This window comes from Oncorhynchus gorbuscha, linkage group LG07 (assembly GCF_021184085.1).
Source record: "Oncorhynchus gorbuscha isolate QuinsamMale2020 ecotype Even-year linkage group LG07, OgorEven_v1.0, whole genome shotgun sequence".
Classification (NCBI taxonomy): Eukaryota; Metazoa; Chordata; class Actinopteri; order Salmoniformes; family Salmonidae; genus Oncorhynchus; species Oncorhynchus gorbuscha.
Window position 1 is genome coordinate 41,661,183 of NC_060179.1, and position 12,159 is coordinate 41,673,341.

The window sequence follows — 12,159 nt, forward strand, 5'->3', positions numbered from 1 at the left end:
ATAATTATTGCAAGCTATGACATGAAGTTAAAAAATCATTTGAATATGTGGCAAGATAAAAGATCATTCGCCCTAATTGAACTTGTCAGATCATTTGCACACGGGGTAAATAAATCCCCTTTGCGCATGTCCATAACTACAGATAAATCCGACAGGAGAGTTTGAGTTTTGAAAGTTGGACAGAGGATCTCGAAATCTCTGAGCAAGAAAAACTTTAATGAACATAAAAAACGAATGTAATTCTATTTTCTGGCAATTGTGATGTTATTATGTGCCAACTGTTAAGACTACAAATGGCCCATTTGCGAGATTGATTTATCATTTCAATGGACATTGGATTGTAATTCAATTTTGCCATGGTTTGCTTAGAGACAGGTAGCCAATAGCACCTGATGGGCCTAGATCTAATTTCAGATGGTCTACAGTAGCCTAGACAAGATGTAGACAAGATGTGAACTGAACGATTTAGCAGCTTCCTTAGTTCAAATTAACAGACTAATTTATTCAACATGAATAGCGAGGCGATTAAGAGGTAAGAAGTGTTTGTGTTTCCCAATAGCCTGCTGGTATAGGCTGAGGATGGGGTCATAATTTCAATCATTGAATGCAATATTAATAGCATGTATATGAACTGAATATGCTTGTCAACAACAGCCAGTGTTTATTTTTTTTATTTGTTTTACCTGTAGCCTAATCTGACACCTAATCTAATTGCGTTCTAATAACTGATCGGCAATTGCAATAGAGCATTTCCAATATAATTAACTAAAGATGTCCATTAATAATTGCATAATAACGCAAGCCTACAACAATATTAAACTGAAGTTATAGGCTCTTAATTAAATTGGTTTGCCAGCTACACATAGGCTACACAAGTGGCATAAATTGATGTGCAATGACTCCAGTGATATCGTAATTTAAACATATTTATTGTATCAAATGGTAGCCCACAATGGCATATACTTTAATAGGCTACTGGGTGGCCAACAGAGGCAAATGTATAATTCTTCACATTTAGCCTAACGTCAGTTTCATTGAGGACTATTCCCCATAAAAAGAACCTCGCGAGGGAGTTCCATAACTACCATTTCAAATTTACACTCGGCGGCCCCAGAGACTCAAGAACTAAGCATGCATAAACCACTTCCCTTGATACTGTTCTAATAGCAGTCCACATTGAAAACAGTTTAAACCACCTCTATAGGGGGTCATATGTGCTAGAATTAAGCTTCCGCAACCGCCTACCATTGAATGTCTGACTAACATGACACAAACACCTTACTAATGTCTGCTTGACGCCTGCGTGTTAATAAACCTAGGCAGCAGTTCCACCGTGTGGCTAACATCTGTGTGACGCCTGCATGTAAATGAAAGTCATAAGGTTTATAGTTTATATTTATATTGATTAAATCTCAACCATAAATGTTAGAAATGTACAGTTTTTTGAGTGCAAGCCGATATTCCGATGTAGCCACCCTGAGGTATAGTGTAGCCTACGGATTGTGTATTTCATGTTATCGCTAATGGCCTAGAAAATATTATGTCCAATCTATAGGTAATCTGTCTTTCCCTCAACAACTCATGGGATGGTATGTTATCTTATCTCGCTGTATACAGATCTAAATATTGTTAGCCAATCACAGATGGTGTTGTTACCAGTATCAGACAACCAATAAGAGTTGTGTCCGTGGCTTTCAGTCGAATAGAGGAGTTCATAGGCTTTCCCAGGTGGTCTGTGCAAACAGAATCCTTGGGAGGTTCCTACCTCAATCAAGTATACGTGTAAAATGGTTAAGTTTAGTGTTAGTTAAGGGTGAAAGTCTAGGGTTCAGGTTAGGGACGTCCCAAGGAATCCGGATAGCAGTGACTGTTCATAAGGTGAGAGACGGGCACAGTATTTGACAGCTCAGCGGTGACACAGACATTTTTTTTTTAATTACTAGCGGCAGATGCCATTTTCAAGAGTGTCTGCCCCAGATAGTTTCCTTAGAGACAATGAGAAGAATTACCAAGATGTCTTTGATCCAATTGAGGAGTAAGTAGGCTATATTTAAGTTGTGATATGGTTAGGAAATATTAAGGCCTACTGTGTTGATAGAGCAAATTTGCTTTATTTGAAAGTCATACATTTTCGCTGATAACGAGTTGAAAGCACGTAGACAATATTATTTACTGTGTCGAGTAGGCTATTGTAAAATAATAACATCATTTGATGTGTTTGTATTATTTATTTAATGGAAAATATATACATGTGGTGCAATAGGATATATACATATTTTACACTGAAAACGACTACCCCTACATGTCATTGTGTGCTGGAGCTATGGGTTTATTTTTCCACTGTCACTAGGCCTAGACATTCACACTCAAACTTAATTAAATGGGGGAAGCATAAGTACTTTTCACTGAAGAAGAGAAACTAGGTACAACATACAACTTTGATCAAAAACCGAAAATCATGCCTGACAAGACCAATGAAATCATAACGGAATCCTAATATAGTCTTGATAAAGGGGTAGCCTATCCTACAATTATGTAACTGAATGTGCTAGTATTATTTATCTTATTGATAAATTAAATTGAGATGGGTATGCTACTTCATTCATTGATTATGGTATTGTAAAAGGTAGATACAGGATTAGCCTATAGTCTACAATAATAATGTAATTGAATGTGCTATAGTATAACGTATTTCATTGATGAATGAAATTGTAAATGGGGACGGTAGGCCACTTCATTCAGTGAATATCTCTGGGAGTATGTTAATGAAGGTTTTTGAGCTGTATTATGGCAATGTCTAACTCATTTCTATATCTTTATTTTGGTCCAGAAACCAATCATCGTCACTGCAGCTGTTCTACAACCACCCAAACTGCTCTCCCTCCACAAGCAAACATATCCTCTTCTCCTGTTCAACTAATTTGCCGCCACACTGAAAAGGACTGTACATACAGTGGGGCAAAAAAGTATTTAGTCAGCCATCAATTGTGCAAGTTCTCCCACTTAAAAAGATGAGAGAGGCCTGTAATTTTCATCATAGGTACACTTCATCTATAACAGACAAAATGAGAAAAGGTATCCAGAAAATCACATTGTAGGATTTTTAATGAATTTATTTGCAAATGATGGTGGAAAATAAGTATCTAATAAATAATAATAACTACCAATATACCTAAATTATAAGCATTTAGTCAATCAAGTAATTACTGTGTAAAACGAGGAATGCAATTACTCTATTTATCTAATAGGATTAAAGAATTGACACTTGTAATAATGGAGCTGTGAGTTGGGAAGCATGTGCAGTAACGAGACAATTCCATAAGGCTACATGCCGGTACACAAGAACAATACCAACTGGTGAGAAAACATAAGGGAGTGACACATAAAGGGGAGGAAATTATGAAAGTCAAATGTATGCAGTTCTGTCCTTGAGCTGTTCTTGTCTAATTATGTTTTGTATTATGTCATTCTATATTTCATTATATCACAACGGTTTGATTTGTCTAATCTTAGCAATTTCTTCTCAGCTAGCTACATAGCCGTCTTTGTATCAAAGATAATTGCGTAATTATCGTATTTCGCCGTCCTAACGTAGTCTTCACTAGCCAGCTAGCTAACGTCCACTGATTAGCTGCACTGGAGAAACTATTACACTCAACTGAACGACTTGATTAGTGTAGTGTTAGCTAGCTACATAGCTGCCTTTGCTGTCTTCGTATCATCGTATCCAAGATAATTGTGTTGTTTAGGTTTAGAGTGTGTAGTCTTAGAGTGATTATCTTAATTTACCGAGGTTAGCTAGCCAGCTATTTGTCGTCCTTAACGTAGGTGACTCTGCTAGCTAGCCAACGCTAGCCAACGTCTTCTGTATAGAACTCAACTACCCGGTCGCATTCACAGGTAGTATCACATTTTCACTTCATTTCATTACAGTACAACGGTTTGATTTGTTTGATCGTAGCTAGCTACATAGCCGTCTTTGTATCAAAGATAATTGTGTAGTCTAGAGCGATTTTCTAGGTTCGCTAGCCATCTATTGTCGTTCTTTTAACGCAACGTAACGTAAACAACACTGCTAGCTAGCCAGCTAGCCCCCGAATAGCAACACTGCAGAAACTATTACACTCAACGGAACGACTTGATTAGTGTAGTGTCAACAACGCACCCACTGCCAGCTGGCCTACTTCAGCAGTACTGTATCATTTTAATCATTTTAGTCAATAAGATTCTTGCTACGTAGCTTAACTTTCTGAACATTCGAGACGTGTAGTCCACTTGTCATTCCAATCTCCTTTGCATTAGCGTAGCCTCTTCTGTAGCCTGTCAACTATGTGTCTGTTTATCCCTGTTCTCTCCTCTCTGCACAGACCATACAAACGCTCCTCACCGCGTGGCCGCGGCCACCCTACTCTGGTGGTCCCAGCGCGCACGACCCACGTGGAGTTCCAGGTCTCCGGTAGCCTCTGGAACTGCCAATCTGCGGTCAACAAGGCAGAGTTCATCTCAGCCTATGCCTCCCTCCAGTCCCTCGACTTCTTGGCACTGACGGAAACATGGATCACCACAGACAACACTGCTACTCCTACTGCTCTCTCTTCGTCCGCCCACGTGTTCTCGCACACCCCGAGAGCGTCTGGTCAGCGGGGTGGTGGCACCGGGATCCTCATCTCTCCCAAGTGGTCATTCTCTCTTTCTCCCCTTACCCATCTGTCTATCGCCTCCTTTGAATTCCATGCTGTCACAGTTACTAGCCCTTTCAAGCTTAACATCCTTATCATTTATCGCCCTCCAGGTTCCCTCGGAGAGTTCATCAATGAGCTTGATGCCTTGATAAGCTCCTTTCCTGAGGACGGCTCACCTCTCACAGTTCTGGGCGACTTTAACCTCCCCACGTCTACCTTTGACTCTTTCCTCTCTGCCTCCTTCTTTCCACTCCTCTCCTCTTTTGACCTCACCCTCTCACCTTCCCCCCTACTCACAAGGCAGGCAATACGCTCGACCTCATCTTTACTAGATGCTGTTCCTCCACTAACCTCATTGCAACTCCCCTCCAAGTCTCCGACCACTGCCTTGTATCCTTTTCCCTCTCGCTCTCATCCAACACCTCCCACACTGCCCCTACTCGGATGGTATCGCGCCGTCCCAACCTTCGCTCTCTCTCCCCCGCTACTCTCTCCTCTTCCATCCTATCATCTCTTCCCTCCGCTCAAACCTTCTCCCACCTATCTCCTGATTCTGCCTCCTCAACCCTCCTCTCCTCCCTCTCTGCATCCCTTGACTCTCTATGTCCCCTATCCTCCAGGCCGGCTCGGTCCTCCCCTCCCGCTCCGTGGCTCGATGACTCATTGCGAGCTCACAGAACAGGGCTCCGGGCAGCCGAGCGGAAATGGAGGAAAACTCGCCTCCCTGCGGACCTGGCATCCTTTCACTCCCTCCTCTCTACATTTTCGTCCTCTGTCTCTGCTGCTAAAGCCACTTTCTACCACGCTAAATTCCAAGCATCTGCCTCTAACCCTAGGAAGCTCTTTGCCACCTTTTCCTCCCTCCTGAATCCTCCGCCCCCTCCCCCCTCCTCCCTCTCTGCAGATGACTTCGTCAACCATTTTGAAAAGAAGGTCGACGACATCCGATCCTCGTTTGCTAAGTCAAACGACACCGCTGGTTCTGCTCACACTGCCCTACCCTGTGCTCTGACCTCTTTCTCCCCTCTCTCTCCAGATGAAATCTCGCGTCTTGTGACGGCCGGCCGCCCAACAACCTGCCCGCTTGACCCTATCCCCTCCTCTCTTCTCCAGACCATTTCCGGAGACCTTCTCCCTTACCTCACCTCGCTCATCAACTCATCCCTGACCGCTGGCTACGTCCCTTCTGTCTTCAAGAGAGCGAGAGTTGCACCCCTTCTGAAAAAACCTACACTCGATCCCTCCGATGTCAACAATTACAGACCAGTATCCCTTCTTTCTTTTCTCTCCAAAACTCTTGAACGTGCCGTCCTTGGCCAGCTCTCCCGCTATCTCTCTCTGAATGACCTTCTTGATCCAAATCAGTCAGGTTTCAAGACTAGTCATTCAACTGAGACTGCTCTCCTCTGTATCACGGAGGCGCTCCGCACTGCTAAAGCTAACTCTCTCTCCTCTGCTCTCATCCTTCTAGATCTGTCGGCTGCCTTCGATACTGTGAACCATCAGATCCTCCTCTCCACCCTCTCAGAGTTGGGCATCTCCGGCGCGGCCCACGCTTGGATTGCGTCCTACCTGACAGGTCGCTCCTACCAGGTGGCGTGGCGAGAATCTGTCTCCTCACCACGCGCTTTCACCACTGGTGTCCCCCAGGGCTCTGTTCTTGGCCCTCTCCTATTCTCGCTATACACCAAGTCACTTGGCTCTGTCATAACCTCACATGGTCTCTCTTATCATTGCTATGCAGACGACACACAATTAATCTTCTCCTTTCCCCCTTCTGATGACCAGGTGGCGAATCGCATCTCTGCATGTCTGGCAGACATATCAGTGTGGATGACGGATCACCACCTCAAGCTGAACCTCGGCAAGACGGAGCTGCTCTTCCTCCCGGGGAAGGACTGCCCGTTCCATGATCTCGCCATCACGGTTGACAACTCCATTGTGTCCTCCTCCCAGAGCGCCAAGAACCTTGGCGTGATCCTGGACAACACCCTGTCGTTCTCAACCAACATCAAGGCGGTGGCCCGTTCCTGTAGGTTCATGCTCTACAACATCCGCAGAGTACGACCCTGCCTCACACAGGAAGCGGCGCAGGTCCTAATCCAGGCACTTGTCATCTCCCGTCTGGATTACTGCAACTCGCTGTTGGCTGGGCTCCCTGCCTGTGCCATTAAACCCCTTCAACTCATCCAGAACGCCGCAGCCCGTCTGGTGTTCAACCTTCCCAAGTTCTCTCACGTCACCCCGCTCCTCCGTTCTCTCCACTGGCTTCCAGTTGAAGCTCGCATCCGCTACAAGACCATGGTGCTTGCCTACGGAGCTGTGAGGGGAACGGCACCTCAGTACCTCCAGGCTCTGATCAGGCCCTACACCCAAACAAGGGCACTGCGTTCATCCACCTCTGGCCTGCTCGCCTCCCTACCACTGAGGAAGTACAGCTCCCGCTCAGCCCAGTCAAAACTGTTCGCTGCCCTGGCCCCCCAATGGTGGAACAAACTCCCTCACGACGCCAGGACAGCGGAGTCAATCACCACCTTCCGGAGACACCTGAAACCCCACCTCTTTAAGGAATACCTAGGATAGGATAAGTAATCCCTCTCACCCCCCCCCTAAGTTTTAGATGCACTATTGTTAAGTGACTGTCCCACTGGATGTCATAAGGTGAATGCACCAATTTGTAAGTCGCTCTGGATAAGAGCGTCTGCTAAATGACTTAAATGTAAATGTAAAATGTATTATGTTTCATGTTTTGTGTGGACCCCAGGAAGAGTAGCTGCTGCTTTCGCAATAGCTAATGGAGATCCTAATAAAATACCAATTAAGTCCAGGTGTAAGTCATAATGATTAACTGGTGCATGTCATTTAATTTATTTCACCTTTATTTAACCAGGTAGGCCCGTTGAGAACAAGTTCTCAATTACAACTGTGACCTGGCCAAGATAAAGCAAAGCAGTGTGACAAAAACAACAGAGTTACACATAAGCAAATGTACAGTCAATAACACAATAGAAAAATCTATGTACAGTGTGTGCAAATGTAGAAGAGTAAGGAGGTAAAGCAATAAATAGGCCATAGAGGTGAAATAATTACAATTTAGCATTAACACGAGTGATTGACGTGCATGTAGAGATACTGGGGTGCAAAAGAGCAAGATAAGTAACAATATGGGCATGAGGTAATTGGGTGTGCTATTTACAGATTGGCTGTTGTCATGTCTTTGGCTATGCCGGAATAAGTGATATGACATGCTATTCTATAAAATCCTTTCTCTGTAATTAATATTACCTGATTGAGCTAATCATGTAAATGTAATTAACTAGAAAGTCCTGGAACCACAAAATAATATTTATAGAGCTGTTATCTTCCGAATAAACTCTTAAAGACCTAGTAATATTTTACATCAATAGCAGTCAATATTAAACGTCACCTTAATTCAGTCTCATCTGAAAGTTGTACATTCTTGGTTATCTGCACGAACCCTGGCTAACAAGTTGAATCAGCAATACAAAATTGGGTTTAATTATTTATTTACTAAATACCTAACTAATCACACAGAATTACATATACACTGAATGAATCATACCTTGATTACAAATTACATTAAAGGAAAACGTCCCTAGCGGACAGAACAGATATGACAGCTGGTCACACAAAAGAAAATGCTGGGTTTGAGTGAAAGACTTGAGGAACAAAGGGAGAAACCATGCTATCGTAAATACAGTATCTTATGCATTCTAAAATTACCGCCCATTTGGAAAAGGAAAATGCAATCAATATTTACTCTGAGCTGCGCTTCGGTAGGTTGGTGGTAGATGGAAGGCCGTGTTGCCCAACACAGTCCTTTGAAGAATGTCTCTGCTGGTAAATTGATCCGTTGTAGTAACGTCATTGTGTGGTAGACGGGATACTCTGTCTGTTCTTTCCTAGCCCACGTATGCAGCTGATGTTGCTAACTCAACGGCTAGGAGGTATCACTTCTTTAGTGAATAAGAGTTCAAAGTTCATACCATTCGCAACTAAAGCTAACACTGAGGTTGGCTTCGTTCTGTAGTTGTCTGAACCATTATGATATCGGATCGTCATCCTAATGTACCCGGAACAGTTGACATGTTAGTCCTTTTAACGTATGGACCGTCATCCTCACATCCTCGAAACAGGAGGTTACATTTTCGTCAAGGGCTTTATATAGTGGAGGGAGAAGTGTCACAGTCGTCCTCTTCATCTGAAGAGGAGAGGCGAGAAGGATCGGAGGACCAAAATGCGGCGTGGTATGTGTTCATGATGAGTATTTAATAAAAGAAAGCCCTGAACACTGAATACAAACTATACAAAAACAATAAACAAATAACGACCATGAAGCTATAAATGAGACCTGTGCTGACACAAGTAACTAACATAGACAATCACCCACAAACAAACAGTGCAACCCAGGCTACCTAAGTATGATTCTCAATCAGAGACAACTAATGACACCTGCCTCTGATTGAGAACCATACTAGGCCGAAACATACAAATCTCCAAATCATAGAAAAACAAACATAGACTGCCCACCCAACTCACGCCCTGACCATACTAAATAAATACAAAACAAAGGAAATAAAGGTCAGAACGTGACAAGAAGGGTGTGTTTTCATAGTTTCATAACCCATGTCTCTAACCATATGAAAACCCAAATCTCTCATTTAGAAGCTAAAATTACATTTAATCTTTTCACCAATAATTTTATATTCAAACATTTAAATTGCCCAACCATACCATGTGAATCTGATAACTATAATGTGTAGAATTTCCACTGAGTTCATCATCCTATCATTGATGAGAATGTCTCAGATGACAACCGAACTGACATCATATTCATTAAGTACCAGCGCATACAGTGGGGAAAACAAGTATTCGATAACCTGCAAAATCGGCAGTGTTTCCTACTTACAAAGCATGTAGAGGTCTGTAATTTTTATAATAGGTACACTTCAACCGTGAGAGACGGAATCTAAAACAAAAGACTTATAGATGACCTGGAGCCAGTGGGTTTGGCAATGAACATGTCGTGAGGGCCAGCCAACAAGAGCATACAAGTCACACTGGTGGGTAGTATATGGGGCTTTGGTGACAAAACGGACGGCACTGCGATAGATTACATCCAGTTTGCTGAGTAGTGTGAGATTACATCCAGTTTGCTGAGTAGTGTGTTGGAGGCTATTTTGAAATAGCGAAAAAGCTCCGTTTGTTCTTCACGTTTGGCTGAGAAATCGCCCGGAAATTGCAGTCACGAAAACAGTGAAAAATATTAAAAATTAGCTCCATAATATCGACAGAAACATGACAAATGTTGTTTATAATCAAACCTCGAGGTGTTTTTCAAATATCTATGCGATAATATATCCATCGGGACAATTAGTTTTTCAGTAGGACCGATTGGAGTAATGGCTACCTCTGTATTTTACACGAGAATCTCTCTGGGAGCATCAGGTGACCACTTGCGCAATGTAGCCGCCTACGGCTATTCTTCAACATAAATGCATAAAACTACGTCACAATGCTGTAGACACCTTCGGGAATACGGAGAAATAGTAATCTGGTTGATAGCCCATTCACTGCTCAATAGGGACACATTGGAGCAGCGCTTTCAAAACATGAGTCACTTCCGGATTGGATTTTTCTCAGGCTTTCGCCTGCAATATCAGTTCTGTTATACTCACAGACAATATTTTTACAGTTTTGGAAACTTTAGAGTGTTTTCTATCCCAAGCTGTCAATTATATGCATATTCTAGAACGTTGTCCTGACAAAATATCCCGTTTACTACGGGAACGTTATTTTTACAAAAATGAAAATACTGCCCCCTAGTCACAAAAGGTTGCGTTTGAGCCAATTCAGTTGTGTTGTGTTAAGGTAGTGTTGGTATACAGAAGATAGCCCTATTTGGTATAAGACCAAGTACATATTTTGGCAAGAACAGCTCAAATAAACAAAGAGAGAGGATAAGTTCATTAGAGTTACCAGCCTCAGAAATCGGTAATTAACTGCACCTCAGATTGTAGCCCAAATAAATGCTTCACAGGGTTCAAGTAACAGACACATGTCAACATCAACTGTTCAAATTTGAGATTTTTGGTTCCAACCTCCATGCCATTGTGAAACACAGAGTAGGTGAACGAATGATCTCCACATGTGTGGTTCCCACCGTGAAGCATGGAGGAGGAGATGTGATGGTGTGGGGTGCTTTGCTGGTGACACTGTCTGTGATTTATTTAGTATTCAAGGCACACTTAACCAGCATGGCTACCACAGCATTCTGCAGCGATACGCCATCCAATATGGTTTGTGCATAAGGGACTATCATTTGTTTTTCAACAGGACAATGACCCAAAACACACCTCCAGGCTGTGTAAGAGTTATTTGATGAAGGAGAGTGATGGAGTCCTGCATCAGATGACCTGGCCTCCACAATCACCAGACTTCAACCCAACTGAGATGGTTTGGGATGAGTTGGACTGCAGAGTGAAGGAAAAGCAGCCAACAAGTGCTCAGCATTTGTGGGAGCTCCTTCAAGACTGTTGAAAAGCATTCCAGGTGAAGCTGGTTGAGAGTGTGCCAAGCTGTCATCAAGGCAAAGGGTGGCTACTTTGAAGAATCTCAAATATAAAATATACTTTTATGGTTACTACATGATTCCATGTGTGTTATATCATAGTTTTGAAGTCTTCACTATTATTCTACAATGTATAAAAAATAGTAAAAATAAAGAGAAACCCTTGAATGAGTAGGTGTGTTCAAACTTTGACTGGCACTGTAGATGATGAGTACCTTCGTCAAATTCCCAGGAATGGGCAGTGCATCACGCCTGACCCATATGGTAGATGTAAAGAAGAAGAAAAGCCTGTCAATATTATTGTTGTTTGAGGAGACTCTGCCTGAATATGTGAAGCATGGATATATGAGGTATGCGGGGAGAGCATGTCCAAACCATTATAGTGTAGAAATTGTAAAGGATATGATCACGTGTCACATGTTTGCAGATGGGAGAAGAATATTGTTGCAACTGTGGTGGGGATCATATTCTGGACATCCTTGAGTGACCTGTTAGAGTGAAGGAGGTCGAGGTGTCAAGGATCTGGGCTGCGCAGCGGATCACCTATGTGGAGGAGCTGAAGAGAGTCGAAGGGGCAAGAGGCAACAGTGTTGAAGATATGGTGGTGGATACATTGCAACCAGTTGCTAGTGTTTTAAGTCAGTCGGGTGATCTGGATACACTCATTGCAAAGAAGGTGGATATTGTGGCATTTAGAGCCATAGTGATTAATTGTGTCTAAGAAGTCCAATAAACTGGATATCATTATATCTGCAGCTGATACGTTTTGGGGGCTCCAAGACTTTACAGCAGAAGCACTACAATGACTTTTGTCGCTAGGAAATGTTTATTATGCCATAGAAGAAGAATCAAATCAAGAAGAAGAAGGAGAAGAAGAAAGAGAAG